The 7476-nt window shown below is 49.8% G+C and overlaps 1 protein-coding gene across 5 annotated transcripts in view; it reads left to right on the top strand.

The window, feature by feature from the left end:
* Window positions 1-276: 276 nt before the first annotated feature.
* The window catches only part of Myo1b (myosin IB), a 183387-nt gene continuing 176187 nt past the window's right edge, over window positions 277-7476 (top strand). For 4 of the 5 annotated variants that reach the window (XM_045147061.1, XM_045147060.1, XM_045147058.1 and 1 more), the window contains exon 1: window positions 277-390. The gene's annotated coding sequence lies outside the window, so the exon portion shown is untranslated. The remainder of the gene's footprint in view (window positions 391-7476) is intronic. The other variant, XM_045147057.1, reaches the window with a different exon arrangement.

The following is a 7476-nucleotide window of genomic DNA, read 5'->3' as shown; positions in this document are numbered from 1 at the left end:
CGGGTCGGGCAGCCCCGCGTTCACCGGGGGGCGCTGTGCAGCCCTCGAGGCGGCGGCCGGAGGTGAGCGGCTGGGGGCGGCTGCCGCGGCCCGAGCGAGGGGCGAATCCCGGGCTCCGCGAGGTCGCCGCCCCCGCCCCTGGGCCGGCCCTCCGCCCGCGGGGAGAGGAGAGGGGAGTGGCCGGGCCTCCGCCGCCGCAGCGCCGCTCCCCGGCCGGGCGCACTCGGATCCTCGGGCCGGCGCGGAGGCGGTGCGCTGCGGAGCGCGGGGCGCGGACGGACAGCCTGGGCCAGCAGCCGCGGCGCGAGCCCCGAACCTCGGGCTGAGCCCGCGTCCCCGAGGTCGTCCGACAGCCGGGCAGCACCGGGAGAAGAGCCGGCGTGCGGCGAGGTAGCGTGAGGGCTCGCTCTGGGGTCCCCTCTCCCCTTCCCGCGGCGGCCCACGAGCCCTGCTGCCGTCGGGATCGCTGCCCTCGGGGTGCCCGGCGGCGCCCCGCCTCGAACCCGCGGGCGCTGGGGGGTCGCCGAGGGTGGCGGTGGCTCCGCGGTGGCCGCGGGCGCGGCGGGAGGGAGGTGGGCGCGTGCACCAAGTTGCTCTCTCACTTTGCCTGGTCCCCTTCGTACCTGTGCGCAGAGGGGAACCCACTTGCCCGAGGGGCCATCGTCAACCCCGCCGTCCCCGTGGACCTCAGCAGTTTCCTGCTCCCTGGTTCTGGGGGAAAGAGGACGTGTGTGGCTTCCTCGGGCCAGGAGGGTGAAGGGAGAACAATGGGGCGTCCGGGGGAGTGGGGTTCAGGTGCGGTGTGCCCCAGGCGGCGCAGGGCGATCCTGGGCCCGGGACCCCAGGGGGCTCCCCGCGCCTGCAGCTGCGCTCCGATCCTTTGTTCCACCCGAGCGGAGGGGGCTGCCCCGGGTCTCGTTTCCTGCCCGGGATGGGATTGATTCACAGTTCCAGTGAGGGAAGGGGAAGGGGGCGGGGCCGCGATGGAAACCAGATTGGGAACCGGAGCCCTGGAGGGTGCTGGGCGGGGGAGAGCGGGGAGGGGGAGATGAGAGTGCGTTGCAGAGTTAATTACAAACACAGCGTTGCGTCCAAAGGCCTGTAGGTTTCTGGAGCTTATTTGTGGTGCTTTGTTCAGGCTGCTGCCGAGCACTCACTGTTTGCAACAAGTTAGGCGCTTCCTTGAGTTCTAGGCTCTGGCACTGGTAGTTCGCTGAAGGCAGATCTTGTTAGTTACAGTGGAAAATAAGCTTTTCCCTCCTTAAGTTTTGCAAAGTTTTGCTGTTAAAGTTTTCATATATACGTGTATCTGTGAGTCTCTGTAGCAAGTGAATATTGACTCAGGTAGGTAGGAGACAAATTTTACAGGACCATTTGGACAATGTAATTTTCTCCATTGTCATACGATACAATATAATAATTTTCCAACTGTTTGGGGCTCCGGGAACATTGCTAATAAACGCATCAGATGATGTAACTTTGAATTGAAAATTTATAGTTTCAGAAAACACCCAGCAGTGGGTTTGGGTTTTGGGCTGGTGAGCTTTTGCTCTCCTTTGTGGACCATCTGAAGTCAAAAAGAGAACACTTTTGGCCTGGAGGGATGGCTTAGCGGTTAAGGCGTTTGCCTGCAAGGCCAAAGGACCTAGGTTCAATTTCCCAGATCCATGTTAGCCAAATGCACAAGGGGCCATATGCGTCTGGAGTTCGTTTACAGTGACTGGAGGCCCTGGCGCGCCCATTCTCTCTCTCTCTCTCTCCCTCTTTCTCTGTCAAATAAATAAATAAATAAATAAAAATTAAAAAAAAAAGAGAGAGAACAGTTTGCATGTTGGTGACTTTTTTTTTTTTTTTGATGGAGTAGAATTAAATGTAATATGTCAGGCATTTGTTAAGTGACCTGGTCTTAGATTGGAATCAAGAATACCAGAAGAATTTAGCTGCTCTTTGAGCCTTATAGATTGAGTAATGGGTGTTTTTTGAAAAGAGGTTTTGCCTGTGGGACACTGATGAACCAAGACCCCGGAGTCTGAGTGTAGGTATATACCTGTGTATAACTTAGGAGACATTCACTTATCTGGCTGCAGACAGGGCTGTGAAGGGACCAGTGTTGCATGTTTGACAAGCGCAGGGGCCCCCATGAAATCGCCACTTTGTCCATTTGCTGTTCCAGGGAACCAAATTTGAAAGCCTTTTAACCATAGGAGGCGAGTTGGGAGCTTACTCTGGGGGAAAAAATGTTTCCTGCCCACTAAGTGGTAATGGAAAAGAGCTGAGCAACTACTGCTAAAGGCTGGCTTTTTTCTTGGGGATGTGGTTAGGGTTGCAGGCCCGGCTGAAGAGCAGTGGGACGTGTCCCCAGAAGCCATTATGATGTGAAGTTGACGTGGGACTGTATCCAACAGTCCAGCTGTTGTCCATATAACTCACACCACTGCCTGGCAGGACATCATGCCATGGGCCTCCGTTTACAGAGGGACTCTTGTTACTGCTGTGGTGCCATTTTAGCTTTTTTTCATTCATGTTGTGAATTGTTCTGTAAAATATAACTCAGTTGGATTCCTCCCAAGTCTCTTGGGTCTATATGTTCTGTTACTGGTCATCGCAGTGGAAGAATCCTTAAGGAGTTGATTTCTGGCCCCTGGCTGTCCCAGCGGATGCTGGATTGTGTTGTAAGGGTGACAACAGGCTGCACCCTTCTGGGCTGAGTCATCACTTTGTCAGGGCTGGAGTTTAAGACTCTCTGTGCTTGGTTGCTGCATAGTTAATGCAAAGCCGCAAGGGAAGACTGACGTGCGGAAGGGCAGGGCCTGGCGGGTGTGAGCGTCCGCAGTGTCCTCAGGCTGTGTGATACAGTCGCTTTTTGAATGTGTCCTTCTTTGTGGTGGGCCGCTCCTTCCTTCACCCTTCCCACTGTTTTCAGCAGCAGAGCATTCATCAGACCTTAGTTGGACATGCTAACGCTAATTACATTCGCTTATAAGGAGTTTGGTAGACATCACTGTATTGATCCTCAAAATAACTTGGCTAAGTTGGACCTGAGATTGTAGTTACGTATGTTGCTGCTTAATGTCTCTCTCTCTTTGAGATAGGGTCTTATTTAGCCAAGGCTAACCTTAAACTCTAAGTAATGCAAGCCTGGTGTTGAACTCCTAATCTTCCAGCCTCCTTAGACTTTTAGCTCTTTCTTCTTTTTTTAAGAAAATATTTGAGAGGTGTGTGTGGGGGAAGGGGGAATGGGTACACCAGGGCCTGTAGCCACTGCAAACAAACTCTAGACACATGCATCACCTTGTGCATTTGGCTTACGCGGTTACTAGGGAATCAAACCTGGGCCCTTAGGCTTTGAAGGCAAGCACCTTAACTGCTAAGCCATCTCTCCAGCCCAGTTTTCTTTTAATTTGAGACAAGGTCATACTCTGTAATCCCAGAATGGTTTGGGGCTCAGGATGCTTGCAGCCCAGCTGGCTGTGAACTTCTAGCCGTCATTCTGCCTCAGCCTCAAGTGTTGATAGGTGTGAGCACCACTGTCCACTCAGTGGCTGCCTCTTGCATTGTAGTGAAGTATAGGCAGCGAGTAAGCGGCAGAGGTGAGACTCAAATGCATGATTCCAAGCTGTTTAGATCTTTGAGTAGTAGAAATTCAAGTATCTCCTTGATTAGCTCTTCACAGATTTCATATCGCTTTCGTGTGTATTGATCCTTCCTAAAGCCACTGTGAGATAGGTGTAGAAATCCAGATTAGTGTCACTGTTATTCATAAAGTGGCATACTTATATAAATGTTTCTCCTCCTCTTAAAAATTTTTTTGAATTTTTTTACTGACAAATTCCATAATTGTAAACAATATCCCATGATAATTCCCTCCCTCCCTCCACTTTCCCCTTTGAAACTCCACTCTCCATCATATCCCCTTCCCCTCTCAATCAGTCTCTCTTTTATTTTGATGTTATGATCTTTTCTTCCCATTATGATGGTCTTGTGTAGATAGTGTCAGGCACTGTGAGGTCATGGATATCCAGGCCATTTTGTGTCTGGAGGAGTATGTTGTAAGGAGTCCTACCCTTCCTTTGTCTCTTACATTCTTTCTGCCACCTCTTCCACAGTGGACCCTGAGCTTTGGAAGGTGTCATACAGATATTTCAGTGCTGAGCATTCCTCTGCCACTTCTTCTCAGCACCATGGTGCCTTCTGAGTCATCCCAAGGTCACTGCCATCTGAAAAGAGAAGCTTCTCCAACCAAAAGTGAGAGTAACATTAATATATGGGTATGAACATTAAGAGAAGTGCTTACTGGGCAGTTTGGTGATCATAGTATATACATTTAGCCAGACACTAGTGGACATTTCACCCCTACGGCTCATGACTATCCCTGTTGTAAGTTTTCAGTATCAGGGATGTATTCCCTCCCATGGAGTGTGTCTCTAGTCCAATTAGAGGGTAGTTGGTTTCCCCCATAACAGACGTGCCACTATTGCACCCATTGGCTCATTGGCCTAGCTGGCCAAATATAAGGCTTGCAGTGTCCACTGTTGAGTATCTTCACTGGTGATTTCTCTCTCCCATTGAATTTCATGCAGAGTAGCTTTTTCCAGCTTTCTGTCAGCTGGTCTACATGGAGGAAATTATCAGCTCAGTTCCAGCAGGATTTATCAGTGACCTTGCAGCCCAAGTATGCAGAGTCTTCAGCAATAGAGTCTTACCATCTATTCCTGGTGGTTTCCCCCTTTTTTAAAAACAGGGTTTCTCCCAGCACTCATAAGGCAGAGGTAGGAGGATCACCATGAGTCCAAGGCTAGCCTGAGACTACATAGTGAATTCCAGGTCAGCCTGACCTAGAGTGAGACCCTACCTCAAAAACAACAACAACAACAACAACAACAAAACCCCAAAAAACAAAAAACAGGGTTTCATATATACTAGGCTGGCCTTAAACTGCCTGAGTAGCTAAGGATGATTTTGATTTCATTTAAAAAAATTTTATTTCTATTTCTACTCATTTAAGAGAGACAGAGAGAAAGAGGAGGAGAGAGAATGGGTATTCCAGGGCCTCCAGCCACAGCAAATGAACTCCAGATGCATGCACTACCTTGTGCATCTGGTTTATGTGGGTCCTGGGGAATCAAACCTGGGTCTTTAGACTTCACAGGCAAGTGCCTTAACCACTAAGCCATTTCTCCAGCCTGACTTTTTTTAAATTTGAAAATATTTTTTACTTATGCATGCATATGTATAAATAAAGGACCCCTTGCCATTGCAAATGCATTCTGGATGCATGTGCCACCTTTTGTGTCTGTCTTTATGTGGGTACTGGGAAATTGAACTCAGCATCAGGCTTTGCAAGCAAGCATGTTTACCCACTGAGCCATCTTCCCAGCCAATGGCTTTGAACTTCTGACCCTCCTGCCTCTACCTTCCTATGGGTGTGTGCTACCATGCCCAGTGTATGTGGTGCTGGGATCAAACCCAGGGCTTCGTGAGCACTAGGTAAGCACTGTACCTAGTTACATCCGTAGACCCTTTTGTTGAATTTTAGAAAACAAGGCCTCACGTAGCCCAGGCTTACCTTGAACTCTGGAATCCTTGCACTTTTGTTTTTTTCTTTTTTTAAAAAAAAATTTATTTATTTGAGAGCAACAGACACAGAGAGAAAGACAGAGAGAGGGAGAGAGAGAGAATGGGTGCGCCAGGGCTTCCAGCCTCTGCAAACGAACGCGTGCGCCCCCTTGTGCATCTGGCTAACGTGGGACCTGGGGAACCGAGCCTTGAACCGGGGTCCTTAGGCTTCACAGGCAAGCGCTTAACCGCTAAGCCATCTCTCCAGCCCACTTTTGTTTTTTTCAAGGTAGGGTCTCATTCCAGCTCAGGCTGACGAGGAATTCACTATGTAGTCTCAGGGTGGCCTTGAACTCACGGTGATCCTCCTACCTCTCCTCCCGAGTGCTGGGATTAAAGGCGTGCGCCACCACGCCTGGCTTCCTTGCACTTCTTGAGCACTGGGATTATAGGCATCCACCATCACACCCAACTTCAAGAAACTTTAACTGAATGACACTTTATTTTTAACAAATTCGGCTGCCAGCATTTAAAAATAAGTTCTTTTTTTAAACATTTAAGAGTGGTAGAATGGAAGTTGAGTTTATATAGTACCCAGGCATTTTTGGTTTTTTTGAGATAGGATCTCAGCCTAGCCCGGGCTGACCTGGAACACACTGTAGTCTCAGGTTGGCCTCACACTCACGAGGTTCCTCCTACCTCGGCCTCTCCACTGGGATTAAAGGTGTGACCGCCACACTGGCACTCTATTTCTTGACATATGTCTTAGTCCCCTTTTTCTTTTTCATCTTAAAGCCTTTGACAGAACAGTGCACTTTGCTCCTTAGCTGAGACCCAGTGCTGGAGGGAAAGAATGTGACATAAAGAGGAAGTGGGACATCGGGATTGGAAACATACCCAGCAGCAGGCCGTAGATTTTCCCAGCACGTGCCTTTTTGTCCCGGCAGTAGCCTTTCACAGAAGACATTCTTCCTCAGGGAAGTGTCAGGGGTCCTTCTTTACTGGCTCCTCTGAGATCATCACATTTCTGAGCTCTGTGGGAACACACATTCCACATGATGTCTGTGCCTGTCCCTTCCCCACAGGGAAGTGAGCTAGTTTAGGCATCAGTGTAAAAAGGGAACAAAGGTGACCCGCATCCTTGGGCTGGAACAGAGGGTGTGTTGGGTGGAGGATCCAGATCTGAACCCAAGAGTGACCACCAAGTACGGTAGCTGGATGGAGTTTTCCATTTGGCATGATGGATTGTTTATGGGTTTTTCTAAATGCCCTAGGACAAGTCGAAGTCTCTGCCTTTCTCTCTCTCTTTTTCTTCACACGTGCTTACACACACAATGTATATTTAATTTCTGAGATAGAAATTTACCCTAATTATTTTATTCTGGGACATCACTGGGGGCCTTCAGAGTCAGTGGCATAGGTATCAATGACATGGCCCACCTCCTGCCATTAAGTTCTCCTCCATTAATATTTTAGGGGCTTACTTCTCAAGGGCTGACATATATGGATCTGCTGAGTTCTCACAGGTGACCACCTCCCAGATGCCCAGCACAGAAGCTGCCTATAGCAGGAGGAAGGCGCTCTGCACATCACACTCTTAAGGCTTTTTGGTAGGCTGTCACAGTCCTGGGTACCACCCTCATTGGTTCATATTCTGTTAAGCCCACAGTGGGAGTGAGGCACTGCTTTTAGACACCTTTCAAAGCACCGAAGGAAATCCACTGTGCCTCTGAGGACAGTGTAGCGGGGCAGATGGGTGTGCCCAGAGAGTGGATGTTGGCAGGATGAAGAAAAGGACGCTGACAGCTGTGGTGACCATGGCCGAGGCAGCACATGCTGCCAAGACCCAAGCTGCAAACAAACCGAAGTGGGAGAGGAGAGGAGAGGAAACACAACCCAGGTGGCTTTGGTTTTATTTCC

Source organism: Jaculus jaculus, chromosome 4 (genome assembly GCF_020740685.1).
Source record: "Jaculus jaculus isolate mJacJac1 chromosome 4, mJacJac1.mat.Y.cur, whole genome shotgun sequence".
Lineage (NCBI taxonomy): Eukaryota > Metazoa > Chordata > Mammalia > Rodentia > Dipodidae > Jaculus > Jaculus jaculus.
The sequence above is the reverse complement of the archived record's forward strand: the minus strand, read 5'-3'. Positions and strand labels throughout refer to the sequence as shown.